This window comes from Muntiacus reevesi, chromosome 1 (genome assembly GCF_963930625.1).
Source record: "Muntiacus reevesi chromosome 1, mMunRee1.1, whole genome shotgun sequence".
In the NCBI taxonomy this organism is placed as follows: Eukaryota; Metazoa; Chordata; class Mammalia; order Artiodactyla; family Cervidae; genus Muntiacus; species Muntiacus reevesi.
Window position 1 is genome coordinate 68,157,678 of NC_089249.1, and position 10,318 is coordinate 68,167,995.

The 10,318-nt window shown below is 37.3% G+C and overlaps 1 pseudogene; it reads right to left on the bottom strand.

Annotated features, from left to right (window-relative positions):
• Window positions 1-7,221: 7,221 nt before the first annotated feature.
• On the bottom strand, window positions 7,222-9,010 carry LOC136160781 (T-complex protein 1 subunit delta pseudogene; annotated as a pseudogene).
• Between the last annotated feature and the right edge of the window lie 1,308 nt (window positions 9,011-10,318).

Genomic DNA, 10,318 nt, shown 5'->3' on the forward strand with positions numbered 1-10,318 from the left:
AGGATTTATATCCCCTCTGTTATTGAACTTTAATATTTTTAATGACTTTATAGAATTTCAATTTCAATATTTTATAGACACGGGAGTCTACTGAGTTGTTGCAAATGTGTCCAGTGTTCATTTCAGTTGAGATATAAATGATAATTCATTTATGTTGACAAAGATAGAATTTGAAATTATGTCCATTTCCCTACTTCCTTCTATCCCTTTAAGATGACCATCATCTAGGATACCATCTTCTATTTCAGTTGCACATTTTCTGATGGGTCAGCCATAGTGCAGAACAGAGAAATTATTATAGGGAGCCATAGAAACCAGTGACTTTCTAAATTTTAAAGCAGTCCCACAATTATTCTCAGTAGTTAAGCACTCTTTCTCCTAAAGTGTCATTGTATATTCAGCTTAAATGTTAGCTCACTTTCTATAATAGCAGTGCTCTTAAAGAGGTTTTATGTAAGTGCATTTGGAAAGCTAGTTATTTAGTGTTGTCCTATGGTGAATTCTTTATTAAAATAAAGACTTGTTACCAAATTTACCTTTTCCTGTATGGGGTTTTGTTTAATGAGGCATATCCACCTTGATCCCTGCTGAATGAAAAGGCATTATTTCATAGGCTGGTGGAAGTTTCTAAGGAGAGGTACTGCCTTCAGTATAGGCTTGTCAGTCTCTCCTTGTATCACCCTGGCACCTGAATAGTAATAGATTAGGCTGGGAAGGTAGGGGTAGGTCCAGTAACTGACCTGCAGCTTACCATAGGTCTAGACAGTCCAGTCCTATCCCAGAGACTGATGAGTAATGTTGTTCTAAGAACGAACAAAGTTGGGGATCAATGAGGTTAGGGAGTCAGCGAGAGAATTCTAGTGAGCTGGGGGATGGTGGGAAGGGCAGTGTACTGAAAGTATCTCAGAACTTGGGACTGCTGGCTGCTCAGGCTGGTCCTGCATTATCTACTGACTGTCATCACCTCTAAATTCCCAATTGTTATTTCTGAACGATAGGAAATCACAGTTCTCTAGGATACACTGATATATTGTTCTGTATGATACACTGATACATTGTTAAGTGTTTAACAATCTGCTGGGAAGAGGGTTTGGGGGTGAAAGTGGAAAGAGCTTTTATTTGTAGCTTCTGCTGATTTCTATGGTGTCAATACTTTGGTGATAGCTGATTTCAAGCTACAAGTGTGACTCATTGGACAAGCTGTTGGTAGAAATGGGAGACCTCAACTCTTACCAGCCAGTTGGAGAGGCCCTGGGAACATTATATTACCCTTTCTTGCTTGAGGTTGTGTCTGATGTATTGGAAGACTGGAATATTCTCAAACTTTTACTTTTTAATCTCTGTCTCAACATACTTTCTCTTTCCTTTTTTTCCCTCTCTCTCTCTCCTCCTTTATTCCCCCATCCATCTCTCCTCTCCCCAACCCTCTCCCCCCTTTCTCCAGTTTTCAGTTAACTAGTGAACCATCTACAAATGTTTCTCCCATAAAATAGCCAAAGGGTTATTGGTCATGTTGTTCCTTTCAGCAGATTTTAACATTCTTTTTCCCCCCCTAAAACAATGAATTGCCATACTCCTGTCTTTATTGACACAGAGATCTTCTCCTTCTGGTATGCTTTCTTAACACCTAAGTGATGTTAGGGAAAATTTATTATTTTCTATTCCATTAGCAATATGTCAATAATTCTTGTATTTTAATCTTAATTCATATACTACTATATGAAGTAGTACATGTGATATGAAATAGATTCATATGAGAGTACTTGAATCTTCCAGTATTTATTAGATGCTTGTATCGGGTACTAGGGGACCTATGAACAGCAATGAGATGACAGTCTGGCCTAAAATTTAATTGACAAGAAAACAATAACATACAGTAAAAAACAGAGAAATTTATGGGAGTGGATAGAAACACGTGATAAATTCCATAGAAAATTATAGCAATTTAAAACTGACTGTCCTCAGAAATGTTTTGTTTGGCCTATATAGTGTTTTTCAAATTTTCAACCAGTTCCAAATTTCAATTTTACATGAAAGTTAGATATTATATTTCAACAGGATAAATGGGATTATTTGGGAATCTTAGCTCCACACTGGAGAAGGTAGCAACATCTTGAGTTTATAATCTTCCTTAATCCCATAGATATATATCTGTAAACTCATCCTGCCTCAATATCTGGGTCAATCCTTCCTTTCCATGATAGGGATTTATGAAATTTTGTTCCACATTCACCTGATTCAACATAAAGCCAGCTTTGTTGGTTTAGGATTTGTATCATAATCCTCATAATACTTATTCTCTTCAGCTAAGAATGAATCTCTACTTGGAGGGCCATTTTTCAAATATATCCAGGCCAGTCTCCTTTTCTCCATGTCCTCTCTTTCATGATGATACCTGAAACCCAGAGTTTGTCAGGGGGAAGTCAGGCATGAACTACTAGCATAGTCTCCGTGTTCCCTGTTGCTCGTATTTGCTCATTGGCTGGACTGAACATGCTACTATCTCTGGTTGGACAGTCTATGACAACTATTTTCCCCTATTTATGCCATCTCACCAGATATAACCTGCCAATTTTTATCATTTCAAGAAGCTCACTTAGTTTGAAAGGGGTTGAATCTGGATTCTGTGGAAACAAGTTTGGACCAAGATTTGGAAGAGGCGTCAACCACTTCCCAAAGAAAATATTCAATATGATTCTCCTGACGCTTTTCATTATATACAATGAAATGTGGAGATACTCTAGCACTGAAAAATGAGTCTTCAGCACTTTAAAGCATTTAAGTATCACTATAGTTCATGTTTAACATGGCCTTTATATTCATATTAGAAAATGTTTCCATTTCTGCATCCCCTACCAAATGCTATTGAATCTGCAAACTCTAACACATGTTCATTGTTCACTTTTCCAGACATTGTCAATGGGAGCTGAGAAAGTAAGAGAAAAAGAAAAATCTGTGTTTAATATATATTAAAATGAATATTCCTTTCAAAAATATACCAATATGCCACCTACAACCCACAGTAATTTTTCCTCATACTTTACAGCTTCTCTTCTTTTTTCTTCTCTTTGTTCTTTTTTCTTTCTTCTCCGTATTCTTAATCATTGTCCTCTTGCTCATCTCCTTTTCTTTCCTTTTCCTTGATCTCTGATGAGCTGTCTTTTCTTTCTGTTTGAAAGCAGCTAAAACAAGAACATCATCACGTTAGATTCTAAGTAGAACTCCAACATCAAGACTAGTAAAAGTCATGTGGTTCTTGAAGAAATTCCCAGTAGTGGGGTGGTGTATTTAGCTCAATTATTTTGCACATGAAGCAGTCCATAGACTAGCATGATAGAGTCTGTAACTATTTACCTAATTATTATTTAGCATAGGACAGTATGTATTATCATCAATTTATGTAAAAAACTTCACAAATCCCAAAAAGTATATAGCTCCTTATTCAGGGCTTGTGCCTTGATTCACTTAAAAAAATCATCATTTGTTTATTAATATTTTTGGTTTTGGAGAACTGCAATAATTTCTGTATTAAGGGAAAATTATAGTCAAGCTAGTAGTTTCACAAGAGGAAGTAAATATGGACTGGATCCAGTGGAAGTAATGTCCTTGGAGGAAGGTGATGGAGAATCTTACCAGCTCTGTGCCCTCTTTAATATTCTTGCTCAATGGACCTCTCAGGATCAGATATATAGTGGTAAAGAGAAGAGAATTCAGAATGACAAGAATGATTTGTGAATCAAAGCAGCCAACTAAAGGAATGATGAGCATGCTCAGCTCAGTAATGTTGAAGAAAATACTCTTTTTTATAGAATGTGACTCAGCAAAGAGCTCAATAAGGTGAAAAGCCGACTTCAGTTATTTGGAGATGATTATGCCATTAATTACACTAGCTCATATTTTATATTACTTTATAAAATATATCCTTCCCTTTTACTCTTTCAGCAAGCATTTTAGGTAAGATAAAATTATATTTCATTCATGCAGATGTAGAAACTGAGGCCTGGAGAGGATGTATTTTGCCCAAGGATGAGCAAGTAATAAATGCTGAAGTGGAGAAGAAAATCTAGGTCTACTGGGTCTACATGTGTTACTGCTGCTGTTCAGATACTATTAATAAATAACAAAGACTAATTGGTCACTGAAACCAAAGTGCAAAGAGAATGGGATGACTAAAATACACAGCAATTATGTAATATTGTACATAATATTTGTACAAATTATGGGAGATAATATTATAAAGTATATAGCAATTATATAATATTGTACATAATATTTATATAATATTATGGTACATAAGATTATAAGCACATAGCAATTATATGATGTTATGTGGAAAATATGTTAACCCTCTGACATCATTTTATTTTTGAATTCTTTGGAAATGCTTAGCTTGGGCCATTTGAAACTGAAATTGAAAAGACTGTGTGAGGCCCAGGCTGCCCCTGAGGATAATGGAAGATAGACTGGGTGATCTGTTAAATGTGACTGGCTCAAGTCTGGAGGATTCAAATGGCTCTTGTTGTATTCATTAGAAACAGGTTTGCTTAACAGTCTCTAGAGCTCCCTGAGAATGGAGCTGACATTTGCAAATGATAGGCTTAGGAACTTTCTTCCCTCCACAAGTCCCCTTTCTCTATTGTTCTTTTTCCTCCGAGCTTTCCTTCTGGATGTTGGTAAATCTCTAGGAAATGCACTTGTGTTTTCTGTTGTCACATCTCATCAGTGCCTTGCAAGGGGGGTTTGCAGGGGAGATGAGGGAGAACCAGGAAGAAGGAGAGAATGCCCTGGGCTGAAATGGCAGCAGCATGCAAATGAATGCCAACCCTGTGAACATTTCCCAAGCAGTCACATTTTATTACAACCAAATTATGGGATGCAATTCCTAGAAAATGACAAAAGAGGGACAAAAAAAGGAAAAGTGACCATGCATAATTTATTCTTGATATAATCGCAGTTGAAATAGCAAAAGTACTATAGCTTAGTTCTTTCTATCCTTCAATAAATGCATGCATATTTACTAACTATGCTTACCACCCTAGGTAGGAAATAGAGGTTCATACATGTGTATATTAATTTTTATATCTCCACCCCATTTTTTTGTTCTTTACCATCTTGGTTCTAGTATAAATCTTCAAATTTAAGTAGGTCATTGGGCAATCAACATTTCTAAAATATTTTAGTTCAGAAATGCAATCCCAGATCTCTGCACATTTAACTGAGAACAAACTCAGATATTTCTCAATGACCACAGTCACCCTAGTAACTATTAAAATATATATATATATATATATATATATATATATATATACATATTCCTATGAATAACTCTTATGAAATTTTTTATTTGCTAGATCTCAGATGGGAGATTCTGATGACAGCCAGGCTTGGAATTATGGGATAAAACACATATCTCAGGTAATGACAAATTGGTAAAAGCAATTAATTACTTTAACAAGCTTGTAAGAATGCACCAAATAATAATTGTAGCTTTTGCAAGATTAAATTTGGGACTAAAATTCAGGAATAAACTATGTCTACTGGATAAAGAATATTTTGGTAAATATTAAACATGGAGAAAAGGGGAGGAGTATACAATACTTCAGAGAAGTACTGAGGAGCTCAATCCAAAGAGATTGAGATGTGGTTCCTACCTTTCATATGCTGTCAGTCTGCTGAGGAAATCATGTATAAACTCTTAGTGGTATGCAAAGTAGTATGTGCTAGAATTTGTGTATACATGAACAAAGAACTGTAGGAGCAGAAAAGGGAGAGAAACAAGCTTAGCCTCAGGGCAGAGGGGAAAGGCTTCACAGAGGGAAATCTGCTGAATGTAAAAGGATGTAAAGAGTTGAGTGAGGTCAAGGTGGAATCACATTCCAAATGGAAAGAAAACTCTACATATGGCAAAGTGTAGACTTTTGAAGTTACATGACAATATTTATAACTTGCATAAAAGCCAGTGGCTCAGTTTATGCATAGTACAATATTTAAAATAAATCAAAACAAAAGACAGACTGTAAACAAAAAGTAATTTTAAAATAATGGAAATTTAATTGCTTACTCTTAAATTTTAACATGAATGAAACCTAGGGAAATCATATTTATAGTTCTTTCTTCTTTCCTATTTCCTTCCCTCATGAGTCATTCCTGAGAACTAAGATCTTGCTTATCCCAGTCTCTCACTCCTTTTTGGCGATTGCTTCATTCTTTTTCCTCTCTAGACTTAGACAATTTATTCTCCAAGCTCTGCATTAAAAAATAAAACAATATAAAAATAAAAGCAGCCATGGTTCTTACTCTTTGAAACAAGACGGATAGCAGAAATTGTATTTTCTTTCTCCACATAAAATAACTGAACAGAGTATAGGAAAAATTATACTTTGGCCACCTGATGCAAAGAGCTGACTCATTTGAAAAGACCCTGATGCTGGGAAAGATTGAAAGTGGGAGGATAAGAGGACGACAGAGGATGAGATGGTAGGATGGCATCACCGACTCAATGGACATGAGTTTGAGTAAACTCTGGGAGTTGGTGATGGACAGGGAGGCCTGGCGTGCTGCAGTCCATGGGGTCACAAAGAGTCAGACACGACTGAGCAACTGAACTGAACCAAGCTGATATATACATCACTGGACATCAAACAAATCAGGTGACCTATGATTGTTTCGTGTTATTGTATGGAGATTTCATGGGTCATGGTGTAAGAAAGGATAACTGATGGTGGTTCTAGCCCTCTGGCTGAGTAGAGCGGATGTTGTTGAGAAAGCAGGAAGATGAAGGTAGCTAGAGTTCATAGGAAAGAATACTAGAGAAGAGAAAGTTGCACAGCTAGAGAATTCCAGAGATCTGCAAAGGGTTGCCCTTGAGTGTTTACTGGAGCAATCGTCAACATAGATGTGTGAGGAAACTGGCAGATTGGGGAAAGAATCATCTGAAGGAAGTAGAGGCAACATACCCACATTTAGGAAATGTTCCTGGCCCCACCAATAAGACTAGAAAAGCACATGATTTATGCAACATTTGAGTAGAATATACAGAGGAATATTGCCTCAATAGTATAAAATATTGATTTCTAGATTAATCATAATCTAGACCTGCTTAACAAATCTTAGAAACAAGGCCCCTCAAAGTTTAATTGATTTAAAGTAAGTTAATTTTAGAAAAAAAATTTTTTTAACCTGCTTTTTGAAACCAAATATTTAATATTTTCATTAAACTGTGTCAATACAAGTTCAAGCAAATGCCAACTGGAAGACCAGGCCCAGAAATTCATAAAAGAAACAATCTTCGAACCAACAAGGAATGCCAAGGTGCTCTTCCACTCCAGCTGCACCATTAGTGGCCACGATCGTGCCAGTCAGCCAGTGTTAACCAGATTACCGAGTGTTTACCACATCATCAATTTTCAGAATACTCCGGACAGTTTCAGTTGCTAGAGTCAGCGCACTGACTGACACCAACAGAGGCTGGACAACCAGTTCCTCCAGTATGTTGGAAACACCACCCTTTCGGACGTTAATGCCTGTAGTTTATTCTCCTTGGGCATGCCGGCTTCTTAGTTCTGTTACAGTAGAAATGGGATTCAGGCCACCGTTTCCAGCTAGTGTAGATGTAATGGCTTCCATAGCATCTGCAAAAGCACAAATACAGTAGGATTCCATACCATTCAATGTTCGTGAGTATTCAGTTAACCGTAGGGCCAACTCTATTCTGGAGCACCACCTCCTGCATGAGTGCTCTCTCCTTCACTAAACAGCGAATAACGCAGAGAGCATCATGGATGGAACGCTCAGCTTCTTCAAACACCAATTTGCTAGAACCACGAACAACAATTGTGACTGTCTTTCCAGCGTTTGCACAGCCTGTAATCTTGATCAGTTTGCCAGAACCATTTAAGCTGACCTCCTCAGCTAATTCGGCAGAACCCAGCATGTCAACAGTGAACGGGTCAACATGAACAACTGGTTTGGCTCCAATCGTCTTACAAATGAATTCATTGTCTTCTCTTTCAATATCCTTTACCACCATAATCTTCTTTTTGTTCAGGAAATGTAATGCAAGATCACTAAGAACGTCTCTTAGGATAGACTTCTGTATGAGAAGAACATTACATCCTGTTTTTTAAATTTGCTTCACTAAATTTAGAATATAAGCCCTCTCTTCTCTTAGCACTCCATCCATCTGAACATAGTCAGAAACCACTATTTGATTGTCCATATCTGTTTTGGGAGCAGATAAGTAGAACTGAATAAGCCCAATCAGCCTTTTCAAATCTGGTTATGCCAGAATTTGCTACCTTTTGAGTAAGAACCAGATCTTCCACCAACTCACAGTCATCAATTGTCCCACCAAGCATCTTAACTATTTTAATATCTCTAAGATCTACACTAGTAGCTGTGGCTGGGTCAATCACTTTCATCACTGCATCTACACTCACTGGAGAAAGGAGACTTGAATACTGAAACACAACCTTTGAGTTCAATGAAGTGGCCACAATATTTAACAAAATTTCTCTGTCACTCAGTTCCACATGTCAAGCCATGTCAGTCAAGATTTCAATGCCCTTTTCCAAAGCCTTCTGGAATGACTCAGAAATGATGGTGGGATGAATCCCTTTCTGAAGAAGCTTGGTACAGGAATCCAAGAGAGAGCCAGCAATAATGACCACTGATGTGGTGCCATCTCCTGCTTCTATATCCTGAGCCTTGGACAGCTCCACCAGCATTCTGGCTGCTGGATGTAACACCTGCATTTGTTTCAGAATGGTGGCACCATCATTTGTAATGGTCACATCACCTTTTCCATCTTGAATCATTTTATCCATTCCTTTTGGTCCGAGGCTTGTGCTAATAGCATCAGCAACAACTTTGGCTGCGGAGATGTTGCTGAAGTGGATGTGGGCCGGCTTATCGCGGTCCTGATAGGCGCTCTTGCCGCGGCCGCCGGCAGCCCCGACAGCCCCGACAGCCCCGGCGGGCGGCCGGGTCCGGGGGCTACGTTCTCGGGCATGGCAAGCGAAGACGGGTCTGCGTGAGCTTGGGAAGGACGGATGGACGCGGACTGCGGCTGACCAGCGACCAACCGTAAGGGCCCACCACCTTCACGAAGCTTCCAGAAAGCGGTGCCGGGATGGGGAGGAGGGGGAGCCAGGGCTAGAACGAATTTTGACTATGTATAGGAAAACAAAAATATCCAGCAACTAAAAAGATAAAGTACAAAAACTAAAATGTCTGAGATGAATCATAGATTAGATTAGACATTGCAGAAGAAAATATCAATAAGTGTAATACAATAAACAGTGGGAATATTCCAAATTAAACATAGGAAGAAAAAACCAAATATTCAATTAAAGCAATATTAGTGAGTTTTGAAAAGCCATGAGAGACATAATATACACATAAATAGAATCTACAGAAGAGAGGGGAGTGGTGAAGAAAAATATTTGAAGAAATAATGGCCAACATTTTTGCTAAACTGGATAAAACCTATAACCTCACAGATAATAAGATTTTATAAACCCTAGGAACAAGAGGCATGAAGAAAATTATACCAAAGTACAACAATTTGCTCAAGTAATAAAGAGAATATCTTTATTATAATAAAGACAAAGGCAGACTGAGACAAAGGGCACATTATTTCTAAGGATTCAAAATAGTGTTTATTTTGTAAAAGTATTTTGTAAGAAAAAATTCAAGCAAGAACGCAGTAGAGCAATATCATTTAAGTACTGAAAGAGAAAGATATCATTCTGGAATTTTATATTTAGCAAGAATAGTTTTCAAATTTGAGGGTGAAAGAAAGACTTTTCCAGATACATAGCAGTTGAAAGTAGTATTCATTATCTGCACACTTAACTCACAGGAGATGATAAAGGAAGGCTTTGGGGAGGAGGAAAACAATACCAGGTGACAACTTGAACCTCAAGATATGAAGAATACTAGAAACAGTTGCAACTTGGGAAAATATACAAGAATAAGAAAATATTACTATGTAAGTATGTAACCTATAATAAGCATTTAAACCAAAATAATATTAATGTATTGGGATTTATAAAATAATATGTAAAAGTGAAATGTATGGCAATAATAACATCAGACAGAAGGGGAGACACTGAAGTATACTACTGTAAGTTTCCTATGTTATATGTGAAACAGTATATTGTCACTTGCAACTAGACTGATATGTTAAAAATGTATGCCACAACCCTCAGATCATCTTCTAAAATAACATGGCAGATTTATAACTAAAAATTCAACAACAACAAAAAACACAATGACACTTTAAAAAAGTCATTAGTTAATCCAAAAGAAGAAAGAG